This window comes from Schistocerca gregaria, chromosome 5, assembly GCF_023897955.1.
Source record: "Schistocerca gregaria isolate iqSchGreg1 chromosome 5, iqSchGreg1.2, whole genome shotgun sequence".
Lineage (NCBI taxonomy): Eukaryota > Metazoa > Arthropoda > Insecta > Orthoptera > Acrididae > Schistocerca > Schistocerca gregaria.
In genome coordinates this window covers 78966529-78988667 of record NC_064924.1, presented here as the reverse complement: position 1 = coordinate 78988667, position 22139 = coordinate 78966529, and positions in this window count along the sequence as shown.

The window sequence follows — 22139 nt, the reverse complement described above, 5'->3', positions numbered from 1 at the left end:
CACACCAAGCAACACTTCTAATTATTTTACCCATTACCAAGGCCAGCTACCTCTAACCCATTCTACTTTACGCTAATGTGGACTTCGAAACTCTTCCTGATGCCACCTTACTGGATGGTGACGCTGATGCGGCTATCTGGAGCAGAATCTGGGTCAAATACCACTCACCGCCATCTGTAAACTGCTTACGGTGCTATGAGCATAGATCAGACATCGGCACGAATTCACCTTTCCCTCTGAAACTAACCAATAACTATCAAAAATCGACGTACTGGTATCATCAAATAACAGCTGCTGCAAAAAGATACAATACCAATTTTTTATTTATAATTTGTAACGCTTGCGGATTTGAAGTTAACTTCCGTTTTTGCCTGTCCCATTCACCATTTCCTTCCTATTCAACTAAACTACTGCCGTGACTCTCACTCCACGTAATACGAAACTGGGCCGACGGCGCGCCTCTGGCGCTGACGATCCACGATCGAAGTACCACACGGCAAACATTGTCGCAATGTTGGCAATAATCCATAAGCCATAACCACAGCCGAAAGAGTAACACCAGCGAAAAATTATCACACCTTAGGCGATTATCTATATGTGTAACCACACCCGAAAATCACCAACTAGTGGTCGAGCGGTTCTAGGCTCTTCAGTCTGGAACCGCGCGGCTGCTACTGTAGCAGGTTAGAATCCTGCCTCGGTCATGGATGTGTGTCCCATTGTGCTCAGAGCCATTTGAACAACCAACAAGTCACTCAACTAGCGATGAACCTAATCGAACCACAGCGAGAAATAAAAGCGTATCTGAATGTCATCATGCCTCTGGCGTGGATTACCCATGTCCATTTCGTACGATAACTCCTCGGTATCCGTGGCATGTTCAAAATCACGCCAAGACCCACTACCGGATCGCGGATCAACTTCTGTGGCTGTACCGCTTTCTCACTACGAATGCTGCGACAGACCGTGCATTCGTCCCGCTGGAAATGCACGCAATATCAGCGTAATAAGCCAAACCATTACTAAATTCCAAAACGAATTCTGAGAACAATTGCTTTTATTTCTGAACCAAGAAATGCAACTGTCCTGCTGTTCCAACATATATCTTAAAAGTGGCTTGATGCGCTACTAATACAGGAAAGCTCAAGTGTTAAACCAACTAGTTTTATCCTACCCAGGAGGTTTGTGCCGAGACATCGGCCGGCACATGCGTAACAACGAAATTTGTGTGTGATATCAAGTGTAAATGCTGGACAGAAAACTACAAACACCTATCTCATAACTTCCAGGTATCCACAGACAAATTCCAGTATGTGTACTAGTACACATGGCTCAGTATCGTATCGAGCAATCTATGACTTCGGATATGATGAACTGACATTCTGTATGTAAACCTGAAAATTTTGAATCGAGTTTAAATATTCGTAATTTTGCGCCCCTCGTCTTTCTCTAACTGCCGGCCGTGGTGGCCGAGCAGTTCTAGGCGCTACAGTCTGGACCCGTGCGACCACTACGGTCGCGTGTTCGAATCCTGCCTCGGCCATGGATGTGTGTGATGTCCTCAGGTTAGTTAAGTTTAAGTAGCTCTAAGTTCTAGGGGACTCACGACCACAGAAGTCCCATAGTGGTCAGAGCCATTTCTCTGCCGCGCGTGGTGCAAGGTTTCATGGCCAACTGATCCCTGACTGCTGTTGTGCCCTAGTCTCGTGTCATCAGAGTCATGTAGTAATGTTTCCGTACGTCTCAGTCGCGCGCAATTGTGGTCCGGCTCGGAAATTACTTCTAATGCACTACGCGTCTCTGCGCGCCTTAGGCCGAGCGTCGTACCCCGTTAAGCGGGCGCTCCTGCTGTATATCGGCCTGAGCCGATAGAGTTTCAAAATTTTGTCTTTGACATTCCTGGTGACCAATGAGCTCAGTAAGATGTGCAGCTCTTTCTGGCTGAATTCCTGCACGAGCGACTATTCTCCGACCTTATTTTTAAGAGCAGAAAGAGTCTTCTTGGTTGCGCTCGCTTCGACCTCTGCCAATGCCGCCTTATTTCGCGCAATTTGGGAATTTTTTTCGCGCATCTCGTGCTGCTAATCTAGCTGTCCTAGCCTCACGCTTGGTCTATACTGCTACTTCTTGCGCCTCATCTTCCCAATGTCTTCAACCTCTGCCTTCGCACCCTTAACTTCATTCCTGTCCTGATCTACAGTTTTGACAAACTCGTCAGCCGGCCTTTGAATTTCATTAATTTCTTTCATGACTTTGTCCTGTTTCTTTTGCTCCTCGTCTTGTGATTGCTGAATTTCCCTAATTTCGTAAATGGGGATCTCCTGTATTTGGTCTTCTTCCTGCTGTCTTTCTTCGTATTCCTTCCCCTGTTTTTCCTCCTCCCGTCATCTTTTCTCTTTCTCGTCTCCTCTGTCTCTTCAAGATCGAATCTAATTGCGCACTTCCGGTAACGTACCCTGCACTAGACGCACGCGACTCAGCTGCTCTATGACAGCTTGTCCACGAAATCAGACTGTTACTTTCCCTGTCTATACCTCTTTCCGTATTTACAGAACATACAATACAGAATGATTTTAATTAACTACTTCTTCCATTCAACCTCGTTCTACATCAATGGCTGGCTCATGTGTACCATTTTCTACGAAATTAGTGCGCAGCCTTTCTCACTAAACACATGAGCTTTGCTTCTCGAAAATATACAAACAGACTGCTACTTCCTCAAGTTTTCGACTCATCACACGCCACGACTCTGATCCTCTATTGCACAATGCGCACATTTATGCCTAAGCCCAATAAACAAAAGCTGCTGTGAGACGTCGAACACGCCCCCATAAACAGATTTCTTCCACAAAAGCTTCCACAACGATTTTAGCAACGATGCAACGTCAGACAACAAGTGCCGCAGAAGTCACTCACATGATGCAATGAGAAACTAAAAAAAAAGTGACACAAACAATACATACACTGAAATAAAACGACTGCAGCATACTAAAAATTGCTGAGATACAACGACACATAGCGCCAAACTCGAGTTCAGATATTCCCAGTGCACCATAGTCTCATTTGGAAAAAAATAAAAATACGCGCTTGTCAGCAAAATAAAGCACTAACTACCTCAAACAATTGCCTTAATTCAAGATCCTTGCCAAGCGCTGCAAATTGCAAACCGCCACTAGCTTTAATCAGAAATATATATCTAAGTGAACTAAATCTTGTTATCTTAACAATAAACGAAATATTATCTTGGCAATAACCTTCACAACATGTGCCACAACCTTAATTAACTCATGGCACTTTTGTTGGCCTATGGCAGTAATCACTTTCAGAACTCAAATTAATAATCGATTAACTAATTTAATAACATTGAGCCTTAAACTGCTGGTGTACCCATGATCCACCACAATAAAGCAAAACAGTGAGTAGTAGAGGGAGTATGAATGAGAACAATGACGTATATAGGCTTACAAAATAGTGACAAGTTTTGTTAAACCTTTAGTAACTACGACTTTCTGGACAACCAGCTGATAAATATCCCACAAAAATGACAAACTAGTTGAGGAATGGTGTGAGCCGCGCTGCGGCTCGCGTTGGTGCTGTTTGTAGGTTTCCGCCCTCTGTTGGAGTCCTGACGGTAATCTGTAGTTGGCATGGTTGCGGTTGTTTGTCTTCTTCTCGTATTGACTGGCGCCACTCGTTTCGCAAGCGTTGCCTGTCCGCTAGGAGCAGCAGAAACTATCGATATGTAGTAATTGTTGCCCTATGTTTGGGGCGATGTCGTCGTTTTTCTGTGTCGTGTGAGTGTGGGAGTTCGGTTGGGGACTCAGGAGGAGCCAGGTCCGCGCAGTGCCAGAAAACGCCAGGACTGCTGGCGGCACGCATGGACTGCCGGATGGAATGTCTTAGTCACGAGGCTGCACAACCTCTTCGTAAACCAGATCCTTCAGGCTTTAAGATGAGTGCATTTCAATTTAAGTAGAGAAACCTCCACCATTGTGACATCTCGCGATTCTCCTGTGACATGGATTCGTGTTGCTGCTGGTAGTGTCGCCGACCGAAGAGCAGCGAGTGCAGTGCTTGCGGAAAGCGGATCTGATTTCCTTTCCTCTACTTCTTATTACTATTTACTCCACTCAGCTTGTTACAACTTGTTAAGTTCAACCAGCGGTATATTTTCCTGCCTGGTGGCCGCTAACACCCCAGTTACCTGCCCTGGGGGTTAGTGTTTGTAACGGAAGTGTACACTTCCTCACCTTTCCGCCGCTGTCCAGTAAGGCGAGTAGTTTTGACAGCTTTCTTGATTGTAGGCCATTTATGATTCTTCCACTCTGGTGGTAGTGATTCCTTTCTCGTTCCGGGAACTCTAAGCACAGTATCCTTGGGGCATAGTGCAGTCCACCAGTTCCGGCTTTGGAGTGTTGTTCCATTCTTGCATTGGGTTTGTTTCAGCAAGATTGTCATTAGTCATTCGTTAGACTGCCACTAGTCTGAGTTACCATCTCGTGAAGTGAATGCAACTCTTGGCTCCCTATCTCATCGCTCGCGGAATTTTTTGTTGCCGGACGTTCTCAGAGGTCGATTTCTGGAGCACCGTGTGTGACTGGTCCTTGTGTTTTATTATTGTATTATTTATTACCTTACCATGTAATGCCTACATTATAGGTTATATGTGTGTAGTTAATAGTTCCAGTCGCCTTCTGGAATAAATCTAGCAGTGTAATGGTTGTGTTACAAGGTTACCATCATCTTATTTCACCCATCTGATGGTCAGTTGCTTGTTTCTTTTACTTAACCTTTGCTTGTATTTGCTGTTTTACAGCAGGTTTCTAAATTTTTGTATAATTGCCGTTCCTGGCGTGAAAGGCCTTCAGCCGTAATTGTGATCACTTGCTTTAAAAAAATAATTCGATATTTTTATTTTAGCATTAAGCCTTAAAACCTTGTTCACTGCCATTCCTGGTGCCTGATACTGCTATGTTTGTGACCACATACTTTTTAACATTTCAATAACTTTAAGTAGTAATAGCAGCGAGTTATAAACATTACTAATTTATTACCATTCTTGGCGTGTAAGGCCTTCAGCCGTGATCACAGTATCTTGTTATTTTTTTTTGTTAAACATTATCTGTATCTGCATTTTATGGTGATTTGCTAAATTGTAACGCACTGAAAACACTATTAATTACGCAGTTGTTTGTTCCTTCATTAATAACATGTGGTATTTTTTATTTATTGTTGAGTCTGGAAATACTGTGTAGCTGTAAAAGGCAACCTATAGTAACTGAGTACTGCCCCATCCACAATCGTAATCGAGTTCTGCCTTCCCTTGACGATCAGGTTTCATTGTGTGTGATAGATAAAGCACACACTGGGAGAAAGCTATACTAATCCTCCCCTAAATTAATCTCTTTTGCATCACAGTCTGACTGTTTTCATGAATGCACTGTGAGGCACAACTCTAGTCAGATGGAATCAACTACGATCAAATATACCACAAACTATGGTTCACCTAAGACCAGAGAGCGGTGAATATCATTTACAACCCTATACCGGAGCACCAATAATTTACCACTTCCCCTTGAATCAGGCAGCAGCAGAAATAAGCGCGCAGTGGGCTCGGAGTAATGCGCTGCGGGAACTGTACTTTCTGACGCGCCTACGAAAATACGCGAACTACGCGGCCTGTTATTCTGATTATCAGAATGCGGGAAACCTCCGTGTCAGGGCCCTGAAATGCTGGCACATTTCAGTGTGAGGTGCATCTCTTCGCTGGTTTGGCCGAACCAATTTGTCTCCCGGGTTCGGCAGTGGGTGTTAGAATTGTCAAACGTCAGACCGCCAACTCAGGACGAATAAGTTGACCGTCTTGATACACGATACGTCAGAGATGATACGCAGTTCCACTGTCACTGCAGTTAGAAGCTGCCACTGGCTCTTAGTCCACCACGAGTCTCGCACTTAGGGAAAGACCTGAAGTTCTGCACTGCGGGAGGCCCAGAAGACGAAGAAGCTGAAAAATCAGAATCGCTTTCCACCAAGCCTGGGTACTGGAGGCCAGTTATCAAAAACAAAACCGCCCCCATATTCCACAAACCAATGGAACTGTCCTCTACTCACTGAATCTCTCCCCCGGTAGCCAATCCAGACACACCACCCGGTCTCCCACACTGGGGGAGCAGGCCTCTACTTTGAATATCCTGAGCGGACACAATCAGTGCCTCCAAATCCCTCTTGTCTGAAGACAGAACACTTGGGTCTAGGGAGGCATCGTTCTAATGGTAAGCACGGACATGTTTTGGCAAAAAGCATCTACATACGAAACTTCCTGTCACATTAAAACTGTGTGCGGAACCGAGACTCGAACTCCGGACCTTTGCCTTTCTCGGGCAAGTGCTCTACCAACTGAGCTACCCAAGCATGACTCACGCCCCGTCCACACAGCTTCACTTCTGCCAGTACTTCGACTCCTACCTTCCAAACTTTACAGAAGCTCTCCTGCGAACCTTGCAGAACTAGTACTCCTGAAAGAAAGGATATTATTGCGGAGACATGGCTTAGCCACCGCCTGGGGGATGTTTCCAGAATGAGCGGAGTGTGCGCTGATATGAAACTTCCCGGCAGATTAAAACTGTAGCAGAGCTTGTGTAAAGTTTGGAAGGTACGAGGTACTGGCAGAAGTGAAGCTGTGAGGAGGGGGGGGGGGGGGGGTGAGTCGTGCTTGGGTAGCTCAGTTGGTAGAGGACTTGCCCGCGAAAGGCAAAGATCCCGAGTTCGAGTCTCGGTCCGGCACACACTTTTAATCTTCCAGGAAGTTTCATATCAGCGCATACTCCGCTGCAGAGTGAGAATCTCATTCTGCAAGCATCTACATACATGGGAGCACAGACCGTCATTTACAAAGTGATCTAATCTTTCAGGGCTGACCATTTACGATTTCTGAAAGAAGGCCGTTAAGCTTTCCAGACAGTCGTGTCCATGAAATCTCTGTTTTTGTCACTAGCTAAAATAACTTGGCGGCTTCCTGGCGTCAAGCGGGGGGAGGGGGGGAGGGGTTACAGGCCACTTTACATGTACACTCGTCGTTCGCTCTGTCTTCATAGTTCCATTTTCTAATAAGAGGATGCATGGAGTTGTATGACATTCCCACTGTTTGGACAAAAACTCAGGAAGTGCTACGAACGTGGCAAAATCTTCTGCGGTTTACGTCTGACGAAGCATCACACACACTAGCATATTGAAATTCCGTCGCCTGTTGCACATCATCATCAACGACGTCCAACACAACTACCTGTGCCACCAGGAGTCCCTTAATTGTTACGTGGTACCGAAATTGGTCCATGTAACGCAAGCGCTCCCACGGCTGATGGCAGTTGGGTGCTACCTTCAGGCAGTACTCGGCTATTGTATTATGGCTCGTTCCAAGTATAAGGCCTGTTATGATATTCTCACCATGCCTCCATAGGATGGTAGTCTATGGCTGATCACCACCCGCGTACGAACTGTGGTCTTGTATACGAGTACTACGAGAAAACTGAGCACTGTGGTGAAACCAATACATGGTATCAGCGAACTTGAGCAGCATCTTTCGGTATCTGGGCAGCTAGGGTCTTTGACAGAGGAATGGTGGGCGCTACTGTCTGGCGCAGTATTGGTTGAGAGGACTGCGCTGGAAGCAGAGAACACTAGTTTTTGGGTCAGCGTGACCAGCTTTCCCGGTGTGCGCATGTCAACAGCGGGGCCCGTATGCTGGCGCATTTGGTAGAGAGACCTGCTGCAGTTAGTGCGACGTGTCAGCCAGTTGACAAGTAGTCTGAGTGGACATCTGCAAGCCTTGTTTGCCATGTTTGGTTGGAGATAGAACTTTGGGTCTGCACCTAACTGGTTAAAGGATGAGCTTTCTTTGACGTATCTGTGACACCTGTTCCAGCTCGTGCCTCTTGTGTGTGCTGTACTGATATAGTGAATATTAACAGTTTGGTGCTCAACTGTCCGCTGCCTATTTTTCAGCCCTGCTTTCGTGGTATATATTTCTGAACCTTCGTCACCCGCGCTCGAGCCTCTCCCTCTTTGGTAAGGTAGTAGACCAATTATGGCTACATCCTCTCAAAGGCAAATTCCGCACAATTTTGGAAATTTGTGGTAAGGTCTTATCGGACCAAACTGCAGGGTTCATCGGTCCCTAACCTTACACACTACTTAATCTAACTTAGACTATGTACAACACACACCCATGCCCGAGGAAGGACTCGAACCTTTACTGCGGGGAGCCGGAAGGACCGTAACAAGGCGCCATAAGTCGAGCGGCTGCCCCACGCGGCTGCAAATTCCGCAAAGAGATCAGCTTAGGTTAAGTCTTTTAGTGTTATTCGTGTTAATTCTATAATAGGTCTTGCGACCAGCATGTGTTATTTTATTTTAACTGTTCACGTTTGTTTATCGAGAAGGGAGCTGCTCTTGGTAGTAGCAACAACCATTATGCGGAATCATAGTGATTTGATATTCTTGTTAAGTTTTAATTATTAGTTTCCTGAGTAATACTTTATGCTTGTTACTTGTTGGGGTGTGTAACACAATTTCCCTAGCCAAGTTCTAACATTCTGCGTGGTGGCTGTTTGTTCTAAGTCGTGTCTCCCTACCACTTTCGCGCAACGAAGCTCTGAGCGTGTTTTTTAGGGAATTGACAAGTTTGAACCTGGGACCTGTTGCTGGTAAGGAGACGCCAGACCACACATGACATGTAGAGTTCAGAAGAATTCAGTGAGACTAGCGATGATATAACCAAGTATTTAATGATTTCAGCGTCAGCTCCACTACACTCCCTGTAAAAGAATCTTAATGCTAACAGAATTTAGTGGAAGGGGTTCAAGGCTTTCCTATTTTTACTGAGCTGGTAAAATAACTTCGAAAAAGCAGTTAAGTTTACCATTGGAAATTTTATTCTACTCACTAAACATTGTTTATATATTGCATTATTGATAAAAGGAAATGTTTTAATACAGGATGATAAAAAGCAACTGCGTTCAACAAAAGTGTGAAGGAATATTCCCAGAATGGGTTTCCAAGTTCTACAATGGATCGAAGGATAACCTATGCCATATCACATTTATAATATAGGTTTAAATTAAGTTTCACAAAAGAGAAAACTATCAAAATGGTCTACAGTGACCCTCAATTATCTTTAATTACTTATCTAACTTGTCGTAAATTACAGTGGCTGATGAAGCTTCTCAATAACTATATAACAGAAAAATCATAGCGTTTCAGATTTTAACTTACGTAGCAAATATGAATACCATGAGCTTTATTGACGATCGACACTAGTATTACGCAAAACTGGGGTGTAACAGATGAGACTTCTGCAGTTCTGAGTGAAGCTTTATGTGCTGTTATGCGGCATCGCGTGCGTTCATTACCTTGTCGCTGGTTAGGCAGTTACAGTGGGGCAGCGGGCAGCGCAGCTCCACCTTCGCCGCCTCGGAAGCAACTTCTTTCTAACTTCTCCTTACTACCATTTACAGAAGTTCTCATAAAAAAAACTATCAGGCTGTGTTTTCATCCAATCAGGGTCTCAATATTAACCTTGAGCTCCGCCTACAAAAATTCTGTGTATCCAATGAGACACGTTACATTTTTCATGGTGGGGCAATGTTTTTTTAACGTTTGCAACGTAACAGAGACTCGAAAAAGTCTCACGCTAAAACTTGCGGCTGGTGTGGCCCTTTTAGTGTTATCGTAAGATCTATACTGTTCTTCTAGAGGGCTCTAGCTTTTATCATGGGCTGGGGGTGGTCCTGTCGGTTAGCTGACGACGTGGGTGTCCGTCCCTTATTGTAGGGCCTTCTAGCTTAACGCGGTTCTGCTCTCGGCTTCTCGTTTCGCCCCTCGGAACTGCGTCTGTCTCACAGTGGGAAGGTATGACATGCATTTAAGCATTCTTGTATTAGTCTGTGGTATTCCATTTGCTCGCTGGTTACTCGCATTACTTTGGTTAATTTAATGTTACAATTTATTTGGAGCTATCTGACATACTACTGGATTTCCTTGTCATGTCAGGGATGTCATGGAAGGTGTTCGATTTGCCTGACACCTTACATATCACCACCCTTCAAACTTAATTTTTGCGCTGAATTTAGGCAATGATTGAATTGCTTTCTAAGTCAGTCAAAAATTATTCCTTTATCTAAATTTTGTTGCCTACTGTTTAGCCCCATTATTCTGGTTCTATGCTAGTTTGTATTACTAATTTATGTTTTTATATTCTTCCACATTATTCTCAAAAATATGTTTATATTAACAAGAGAAGAATATTTATATTCTATTATGATTATTATTTTTTAATTATTTTCTTTCTTTATTTAAGTGTGAAGTTTGTTTTTTAAGAAGTTTGTTATCGAAAGTGAGGAGTCCTTCACATCGATTTTCTTTAAAATGTTTTTTTATAAATGTAGTAATTAAGTAAAAGGTATTCCTAACACATTTTCTAAATATCATGTTCACGTAAAATGTTTTTGTTTCTAGACACTCATTTCAACATTGTTACACTAACAAATAAGAATTATTTCCAAGAATTGCTTTGACAACGAAGTGTACATACACAAGTATTGAGATATTATCCTAACAAATGGTACAAATGTAAAAAAAGTGAAAACGTCCAACAATATAATTTTTTATTCTTTGTTTTTATAAGGAGAAAATAAGTAAAATATAGTTATTCTTTTATTTTTATGAGGAGAAAATAAGTGGCATATAGTTTTAGTGTTTATTATGCCTTACTTTTGTTCTGTACATACTATCCATTGCAGAACTAATGACTTGTTTTTATCGACAGTCTATTTTTTACTTAAGTCCATAGTTGATGACTGTTATTTTGTAGTTTTTCAACTGTCTGGTGTGCTTAACTTATTTAGTTTTTCACACGTTTCTTTTGCACAGTTCCTACATCACATAATTTGATTTCACAAATTCACACAATCCTATGAATGTTTAAGCATGAGGTTCGTGAATTTTTTTGCATGAAGGTGATGGACTTGAGCGAGATGGATGTGGGCAAGTATTTGATGTACACCTTCGTTCGTCATTCCTTGTTGGCTTTGTAACAGTGTGTTGCTGTTGTAGTGGTCCCATAATGGAATGGAGCTGTGAGTGCAGAATCTCGTGGTTTACTGACTTTGTATGCGTGAAAGTCATCGTTATGTGTTGCTGAAAGCGGTCGTTTTTCGTTCCTAGTTTACAGTAGGATAGGGATTTGGTAAGGTATGTCCTCTATTCTTCACCCATCTTCTTTCTTGGTCTCAATCTTACGAATCTTCGACTTCTGTACTTCCTGCTTTTTCTCTGCTTCTTACTTGCTTCTTGGTTCTTCTCTAGGCAGGATATGGAAATATTTATTGATCACTAGTCGCTTTGAAGTTCTCCTCTTAGTAACAGTTTGACAAATTGTTTGGGCATGTCATTTTTACTTTGTGGAAGTTTTCTTCAGTTTCGTGCATCAGCGTACTGTTTGATAGCAGTAGTGTGACATTTACACATATTTTTTTTTGCCAGTGGTGGCCTGCCCAAGCGGTCTTCTCGTTGGGCCGTTTTTTGCTCGCTCCACTGAGTGGGGGCGTCCCGGGGTTTATGAGTGGTGAAAGTCCAGTGTTTGCTTGTCTGTCCCGGCACCGGTCGCTGTCCTTTCCCTTCTCTCGACGCTTCTGCCTTGTAGGAATCATGTCTTGCTAATTACGTCCTTTTCTTTCTTGATACTTCTCTGATTGCAACTTGTGGGTCGTTGCATCTGGTTTTTTGCTGTAGTTTTGTTCTTACAAAAAGTTTTACTTATAATCATCTAACATATGTCTAGTACTTACATTGTTTTACGCCTTCTTAAAAAGCTTTACACATTTCGGCACCATTTCCATGTTACAATTCAAAAATATTTTGAGTCTTAACTTCTACAAGAATCCTCAAATTCGTTTGTTTTTCTTTTTATTGAAACTACTTTATATTCCCCACCTTCATCTCTCTTCATTCTTCTTTCTCCTGACGATCTTATCTGCCACATAACTTGAAATATTGTGTGGATTATTTACTCGAACTTCTTGGAATTTTTCGTCAATTTCTTTGTGGACTTCTAACATGAGTTGAGGCGATTCCCCCTTTTGTGCATACCATTCTAATTCCTCATCCTCTTTATCTCGCGTCATTCGTAATAATTGTTCATAATTGGTATTTCTACTAATTTTAGCTTTTGCTCAAAGAGAAGTGTGACATTCCCGAATGTTACGCTACCTTTCCCCATATCTATTATCGCTCATCTCTCATTTAAAATATCTGCACCTATAATCAAATCTACAGTTAGTTTAGGTATAATCACGAAGTTAGCTTCGATCTTTTGACCTTGATACGAAAGAGTTAACCTTGTTTGTCTCGTAACTTCCGCAGCATTGTTTCTAGTAGGACCTCTTACTTTAATCTTACGTGTTTTCAGAACTGGCAATTCCTCATTGGCATTACACTGCGTGAATAAATATTCTGAGATCGCAATCACTTTACTTCCGCTGTCAATTACAATATTGACTGGGATATGCTTTACCATGGCGTTCACAATTGGTTGAACTTGAAAGGGTTGGTTCTGTTCTTCTTTTTCTTGCTTCAACGAATCCTCCACCGAATCATACATGAGTCTTTTTAGGAATTTCCCTTGTGAATTCGAACTTTCTGTAGGATAAGCTTCGACTGCTACTTCTCTCTCTTTTATTTCCTCTTCTCTGTTTCTTCCTTCATTTACACTTTCTTCAACATCCTCTACTTTTTCCTCATGCTCGTCTATCTTCTCCTTCTTCGTCACTATTTCCACATAATGGCATCTAAATGCTCCAATTATCGCTTCATAACTTCCTTCATTATATACGTTGGGTTGTGTGCCCACTAGTAACTTATTTTCAACTTCTGTCAACTGCGCATTATACACATTGAATTCGCTTTCGATGGTTTCCATCTCAAATAGCCCTGCAATACTCATTACTTCGTCCTTTCCTCCTACATTCGTTGTGCATGCGTCTGGTAATTTATCTTCCTCGTCAGTATTCTCATAATTCATATTCTCCCAACACAATATTGTTATTTTCCTGTCTTCGTTTTCATCTAGACCCTGCGGATTTGTTTCTTCCTTCTTCTCTTCTCGTGCTAAAAATTTAACTTTTCCGTTCAAGGTGCTGCAGTTGTCCTGGGTCGGTGCGTCATTCTCTTTGGCATGGGTGCTTAGCTATCAATTCAAACATTTATCGGGGTTTGGTGGTCTTACCTCCACCTCTTCTATCTGTATCCTCTTTTCTTTTTCAGCTTGTTGATAGTGGTTTGTTTGTTGATAATTTGTCGGTCTATTGGTTCTCCAGTACCCGTTCCGGTTGTCGTTATACCCTCTGTAACAGTTGTTGCCGTTCCTGGGTGAATTATCGTTATTTGCATATTCTCTTCTAACTCCATAACCGGTTCTTTGTTGAAATCTATTGTCGTTTCTTGGTGCGAAGTTATCACGTGGTTCGTAATTATTGTTTCTTCGTACTGTACCTTTAAATGCTTCGACATCATTGCCTCCACGACCTACTAATTATTGCTGGTGTTTCAATGGTAACTTCATAGCGCATAATTTAATCAACTCTCCGTCACTGTATGGTACATCTAAGCATAGATTTTTCTTTGTCATTAATTAGAAAAATTTCACGGGACTCTTCTGTCCTGAATTTTCAAAATATGGGTTCTGTAATAATTCGTACTTCACTCTGTTCTGTGCTTCGCTGGACCACTATCGTGGGAGAAACTTCTCTCTGAAATCTTCGTACGATCGGCATGTCGCTGCAACATTCTGCATGGTTTCTGCGACTGTTCTGACATGTGTGCACATATAAAGTCTAATTTGTGTGCTAGCATCCAGTGCTCTGGTAATCCTACTCGGAATTGACCAATAAAAGTTCGTGGATATAATGAGTTTCCTTCTCGAAAGTGTTGAAATTTTCTGACTGTGAGGAAATGATCGTTGTCGTACTTCGTCATAGTTCCATATGAAATTGGCGATTCTTCGCCACTTTTGTTTCTGATCATTTCTGCCATCGTTCTTTCCGGTTGTGGTAGATCCATTGGATATTGTCCACCGTAACTTTAGCGTACCCGCGGGGTAGCCTGTCTGATTTCACGTATCTTACTTTCCGGCTGTAATTGGAATCACAAATGCGTAATATCTTCGTTAATTGCTTGTTTTTCCAGTGCTGTTACAGATACGGATGTGGTTGCAGACTCTGTGCTTGTTCGATCCTGTTCACTACGCTCTTCAGTGGTTTGCAACAACTCTGTACGCAATTTCTGAAATCGTCGCTTTGTTTGCGCCTCTATTTTGACTATGCGATTATCATATCTTTTCAGAGCTGCTTTTGTGATACTTTTGTGTAACACACTGTTTTCAACAGTTTTACGCGCTGTACCTGCTGCTTGTCTAGCAATTTAGTTTATCTGTTTTTATAGTTTCCTGACTTATCGCTGGGTGTTGTTACGTAATGTTTTGATCTCGTCCTGAATGTCATTACGCAATGTTCGTACGTCCACTTGTACCTTGTCAATGTCTGTTATCAATTGATTGTAACCTGTTATTAAGTTTCCTATCACTTCTCGAGATTCTTTTGCCTCGTCGTCAATATGACTTAGGTGTAACTGAATTTTTTTGTTTTGTTCTTTAATCTCACGCATTTGTCTCGTGGTTTCTGCATTCTGAATTTAAGTTTGGTTCGCTATGTCTTTATTTTGCCTTGTCATGGTTTCCGTAATAGGTTGTAATAATTCTGCCAGATTGGTGGGTCCTTGTGCGTTTTCTTCCGACGTCCTGTGTTTTCGCTAAAGTGTTGGTTTTCAACCGATTGCATTGAACTGTACTGTCACACGTTTCTGCTCGCATTCCTTGTACTCTGTGGTGAGAGAGCTCTGATTACTTGTACTATGGGTTCTACGTATTCAATACGCAAGTTAGAATCCTCATCGACTGTCTCTCTACTTTAGTGCTCCTCTGTCGCATGCTGACTTATGTTTTCTATGCCTTGACGTACATTATCCTCGTTATGGTGCGTTATATGTCCTGTTTCTCGCGATACTGCATCGTATGTTGTGCAGTCCTCTATTCTCTGTCTGTCTTCATGTTGGGTCTCTACCTCAATTCGGTCAAGGTCTCGCTGTGCAATTAATAATCTTTCCGAATACCTTATTTTCTGTTTTAAAAGCAATTGACGCACCCTACTTCGCGTCAACATGCGCTCATACGACCTCACGCGTTTCATAAACTTTTTGCACATACTTACTTGTTGGGTCAGAACCAACTTGTCAACGATGTATCCGCCATCTGTGCGCTTGCATTGGAGAGAAAACTTAATTCTAACAATATTAAAATTCATAACTTAATTATGCTATTGTCTCTGCCAGAATGTCTCACTATCTATTGAATACTTTATTACTATCTATCGCTGCAGCTACTGTTTTCAACTATTTATGCCTTCCAAAAATTTTTTTTTATTGCAAAAAATTTTAAATAGAAAATTTTTCTGACCTAATTAGGCATGTGGTCGACCTTTAATCATGGTATTTTACTATCATGGCAGGGTCGCCATTCACTAACATTCTGGGTGGTGTCTGTTCCAAGTCCTGTCTCCCTACCACTTTCGCGCAATGACACTCTGAGCGTGTTTTTTAGGGAATTGACTAGTTTAAACCTGGGACCTGTTGCTGGTAAGGAGACGCCAGACCACACATGACATGTTCATGTGAGTTCAGAAGAGTTCAGTGAGACTATCGACGATATAACCAAATACTTAATGATTTCAGCGTCAGCTCCACTGCACTCCCTGTAAAAGAATCTTAATACTAACTAAATTAAGTGGAAGGGGTTCAAGGCTTTCCTATTTTTAGTTAGCTGGTAAAATAACGTCGAAAAAGCAGTTAAGTTTACCATTGGAAATTTTGTTCTACTCACGATACATTGTTTATATATTGCACTATTGATAAAAGGAAATGTTTTAATACGGGATGATAAAAACCAACTTCGTTCAACAAAAATGTAAACGAATATTCCCAGAATGGGTTACCAAGTTCTACAATGTATTGAAGGATGACCTATGCCATATCACATTTATGATCTAGGATTAAATTAAGTTTCACAAGAGATTAAACAGTCAAAATGGTCTACAGTGACCCTCAATTATCTTTAATTACTTATCTAACTTGTCGTGAATTACAGCGGATGTTGTGGCTGCTCAATAATTATATAACAGAAAAATCATCGCGTTTCAGATGTTTACTTCAAGTGGCAAATGTGAACACCATGAGCTTTAATTGACGACCGACATTAGTATTACGCAAAATGGGGGTGTAACAGAGGAGACTTCTGCAGTTCTGAGTGAAGCTTTATGCGCTGTTATGCGGCATCGCGTGCGTTCATTACCTTGTCGTTGGTTAGGCAGTTTCAGGGGAGCAGCGGGCGGCGCAGCTCCACCTTCGCCGTCCTCGAAGCAACTCCTTTCTAACTTCTTACTAGCATTTACCGAAGTTGGTTTAAAAAAAATATATCTGGCTGTGTTTTCATCTGACCAATCAGGGTCTCAATGTTCACCTTAATCTCCACCTACAAAAATTCTGTCTAAACAACGAGAAACGATATACTTTTCGTGGTGGGGCAATGTTTTCTTAACGTTTGCTACGTAACAGACACGCGAAAAAGTCTCACGCTAAAACTTGCGGCTGGTGTGGCCCTTTTAGCGTTATCGTAAGATCTATACTGTTCTTCTAGAGGGCTCTAGCTTTTAACATGGGCGGGGGGTGGTCCTGTCGGTTTGCTGGCGCCGTGGGTGTCTGACCCAATCGTAGGGCCTTCTAGCTTAACACGGTTCTACTCTCAGCTTTTGTCCTCGTTTTTCCCCTTGGAACTGCGTCTGTCTCACGGTGGGAAGGTATGACATGCATTTAGGCATTCTTGTGTTAGTCTGTGGTGTTCCATTTGCTCACTCGTTACTCGTATTACTTTGGTTAATTTAATGTCACGATTTGTTCGGAGCTATGTGACATACTACTGGATTTGCTTGTCATTTCAGGGTTTTCATGGAAGGTGTTGTATTTGCCTGACACCTTACAAAGTATTTGTCCACTGTTGAGGTAATCGGTTGCAGTGCGTTACACCCTGAAAAGACATCTTACGCTGTTTAACACACCTGATAAGCTTTAATGTGAAACTTTTTGGAGAGTATGTTTGTGTTTTGATGCAGTACAATTTCACGTTCTGGCTTGTGTTTTGTTTCTTTTTTATGGGCCAATGAACTATTATTTTACCCCTTCTTGATTTAAGAGAGGTTTTATGTATTTTGTAACAGAACAAGAGTTAACTTCACACGTTGTCCCGAGGATGCCGGAGGTCTACCTCGGAATGTAGTGCGACGTCCGCGGTCTTGCATCCTAATGTACACCGGGCCTGTTCCGCATGCCATATTAAGGCGTAAGGATCCTGTTTGAGTAAATTGTTTTGCTTGAAATTTTAGAAGCATTAAGAGAATATGTAGGGTCATTCACGAAGATATGTAAATATTCTAATATGTTACTCTACAAGTACAACTAAAGAAAAAAGTTCATATAAAGGGAGGTTTGCAATTGTTTTACCTGAAATTCAGCAACTTCCTTAATAAGAAGCCATCGCAAAACAGTACGAGGTTAAAGTAAAGCAACTTTCCATTCATTTTGTTATTACTGAATTGGTGAATCTGTGAATGTATGGGGATTGATGAAAGACATAGTTTATGAGTACAAAGTCAATACACGTGAGGTATTACTTTCTCTCATTAAGAATGCAATAGACGAAATTAAGAACAACCCTGTGAAACCGAAACTACCAAAGATGTTGTAGGTTTATTTTCAGGTGTGCATAAGACTTTAAACAACACTCATTTCTCTAATGCAGTATCGGTCATGCAAAGAAATCCGGTAGAACTCAATACCTAAGAAGTGTTTAAACGTAATGAGATATGTAACATATGAAATATCGCATGGAATGTGAAGCAAATATAACCTGGCCACAATAATAAACTAAAAATTAGCCGTGGTTATTGTTAAACAAAGTCGAATAGACTTACTTTAAAAAATTATTTGTTTAAAAATAATTTAGGTCCTGAAAATATGTCGAGGAATTCACTACTAAAGAAAGAGAATCATAGAAAGTATCTTAGTTAAAGTTGTTATTTAAGAGGGGCTGCATTAGATATATTTCGGTATTTTTGAAAAACAATTATTTTTACTAACGATTGTGCGTTCCACACGCCGACAAATATATCCAGATGAGGGTTCCATTATCTTCCTACTACAACATACAACTATTATTAAGTTCATTAGATGCATCAGCAGCTGTCATTCAATAATAAATTAACTTCCTCTATTGCTTCTATGTGCACTGTCATACATGATACATTCTCTCTCTTTTCTCGATTTTCATTATCTTTTTCTGAGACTGTTTTCCCCCATATACAGATAACTATCAGACATACAGTGTCTTTCTTTCTAAACGTAATGGGATCTTTGTGTTATTACCCACAAACTCAAGTATTATATCTAAAAATATGCAAGTGTTACTTTAGAGTTTAATACAAAGGAGCACACTAGTTCTTTTATTAATCTTTGCAGAAGTAGTCGTATGTTGCAACATGTTGCTTCTTAGTTCGTTGCCGTTTTTCCTCAGATCGGCTGCTTTGTTGCCTTACCTCATGAAAGTAATCGCCTAGGTCTTTTTCATGCACACCGTTTAAGCTTTTTTAATTTTTATAAGCAGTATGGCGGTAGTTGTATAACTTTGTGGCATCTTCATGCTTATAAAAAAGGTCCTATGTAGCACTGCTACTCCGACGCAATTGGTAGCAACCGTAAGTGACGCTACAATACCGACCTTACGTTTACAGATCTTCATTCATTCTTACTATGTAGAGGACAAGACTGTGTAGAAAACGAGTGCGGAAACTGCATGTGGTTGTAAAAGAAAGGAAAGTGCCCCCGGCGGCCGGGGTGACAGGGCGGTTCTAGGCGCTACAGTCTGGAACCGCGCGACCGCTACGGTAGCAGGTTCGAATCCTGCCTCGGGTATGGATGTGTGTGACGTCCTTAGGTCAGTTAGGTTTAAATAGTTCTAAGTTCTAGGGGACTAATGAAATGAGATGTTAAGTCCCATAGTGCACAAGGCCATTTGAACCGAAGTACCCCAAGAAAACTGGAAACAAGACAAAAGGTAATAGTTGCTGACTACAGAAACATACCTTAAATTTGGTCAGTGTTTAATCCCATCATAGATGGTAATGGCAATAGTGTTAACTGTGTATGTTGTGTGGAGCGCAATCAGTTTTACTTGGATGCTAAAGGGTCAACTGGTAAGTCGCACATTTCACGCCCTTCGTATGTGTAACATAAAACAAGTGCCATGTGTTGACGCAAAATGCCTTCCCAGATCTGATCAGGGCAAGATTACTGACAAATGCGTGGCTATGTGTGCACATGACTCGGGATCTTATGATGTTATTGGAGATGAAGTTATTTCGGGATCCGGCTCAGAGACTAGTCGGCATTACAGCGACTTGCGGTTGAGTTTCCGCAGAACCTACTATGCCTCACCCCACAACAGTTTCACAACACATGTCAGAAAAAGAGAAAAATCTTTGAAAGCAAATTATGCATGAAGCAATGTAATACATGAACGGAGATGAGTGCTTTGCGCCTACAGATAAGTGCACATGTAGCGCAAAGAGAAATCACTGCGTGAGAGGAACAGTTTTTTTAGCTGTCTGGGACCTCAGATCGCACTTCTCGTTTACGATCCGGTTTCCAGACGAGCCTAAAATAGGCGAAAATATCAGAAAGAAAGTGTTGAGATGATTTATCTCACTTCGTTCAAAAATGGTTCAAATGGCTCTGAGCATTATGTGACTTAACATCTTAGGTTATCAGTCCCCTAGAGCTTTGAACTAGTTAAACCTAATAACCTAAGGACATCACACATAATCATGCCCGAGGCAGGATTCGAACCTGCGACCGTAGCAGTCGCGCGGTTCCGGACTGCGCGCCTAGAACCGCGAGACCACCGCGGCCGGCCTCTCACTTTGTATTCAAGAGAATAATATCAAAATTGTATCTTTTACGACTGATAGATATGCCAACATCATCGCTGCTCTTAGTGGATGTTCTAGGCAGAATTATTACTGTCACATGTTGAGCACAGTGCTACGAAATGCGTTTCACGTACTTGTCCATAACTTCATTTTGTCCTGTTTACAGTGAAGGAACTTGTGACATGTGCAAAAAAAATTGACCTTGTTTAAAGTCTAGATAGAACAATGGAGCTGTAGAATGATGCCTGCCAAAACACACGATTCACCACGCTTTATTCGGTCGAATGGCAGAATTCGGTATTGTGTTAAAAGAGTAATGAAAAATAGAATAAAGGAATTGACTTGATGTTCAAGGACGATTAATTTCTTTTCTGACGGTGTTTATGCTGATATAAATTAGCAAGTACATTATTTATGGAACTGTAAAAAAGGGACATGCATTACAGCCTTTCAAGAAAATTCAAAAGAACTGGAAACGGAGAGACAGCCTACACTGCACCTCCTGTTGCCATGGAAGATGGCGCTCCTCAAACACTTAAGTAGAGAACCTCATACGGAGAAGATTCTGAAAAATTATGTAGAGGAAATGGCACGACAAACTAGCTGGTTTCCTGTGGGCACCAGTACGTCATCTGAATAAGATGTTAGCAACTCAGAGGGGTGAATTCATGGGACAGGTGAAACATGCAATCCGCTAAGTATTACAACAATAATTTCGAGTGACCACACACTAAAGGAGGCTCCCTCGTCAATAGCGTGTCCCAAAGATTTTGCTATATTCACATCCAAACAACAGCTTGTCAGACTGTCCAGATAGATTCTTGGAGTGACTCTGGGCTAGTCCTGAAGTGCTGTAAAATAATTTTAATGTTTTTAAGAACAGAACATTTGGTTTTGTTTTCAGTAGTGCTTTTATATTCTACTGATTTGCCAAACACTATATTAAAAGTCTTCGTTTTACCAGCATCAGCAAAAGTACATAACTTCGCATTGTGGGCATATAATAGTTGCATAGGTACTTAAACCAGAACTACAAACTCGCCGAAAATGTGGATTCCTATTTGAATGAAAACGGATACATTTTTTCGACTCTCCAAAAGATCGCCAGAAAAATTTTGTGTCTACAGTCATTCAGCTTTACGTCAGAGAGAAATTTTACTTTTGCAGGCTTCACTTTTGCATCTAATCTTGATGCTTTTTTTTTTTATAGCAACTTCAGTACCAGGGACAATAAATGAAGGAATATGTTGTAAGAAATTGTCAAATCTGTGTCGATTTATTGCAGCTGAATAAATGAAACTGTTTGTTTTTGACTTAATTTTGCTTTGTAGACGTTATGTCGTCACTTTTATAAACTCCAGGTGATCATTCTTTGAAGTGAAAATTGTTTTACACAAAAATACTTAATTTTAATTATCCGTTGACACGGAATAGTATTGTGGACCCGACATTATACCATACTTAATTTTTCTTTAACATAAAAGAAAACGGTTCGACACGACAGTAATCCGACTATCGGGGAGATTAGATATTCAATATCTATCTCCTAGCAACACTCAGACGTATAGTTCTTATTTTTGCTGTTCGTTATTCAGAAGAGAACAAACAAGGCTGTTTTTGGGCAGGTTCAGGTACTGCCAGTATCAGGTCGTTTTATTCAGCTAGTCAGTTAGTTACCGAAGTGGGTTCTGGGTGGGTCGAAAATGATTAACTGTGCGTCGAAATCTAATTTACATGTATAATGGCTGGGAACTTTGTACGAATAGAACCCATCATTTCGATTAATACTGAGATATTCAAAGTGTAAGTAAACGTATCTGATCAGATGCATTAACAAATGCTTGTGTGCATTTTAGAAACAAATATCATTAAAAAAATACTTTGAATACATTGTTCAGCATTTATTTCGTACACATCGTGTAAAATGACATTGTTTTAACAAAGAAAAATATTTAGGCCCCATTAGTTGCGTCTTAAACGCTTTTCTCGGTAAAC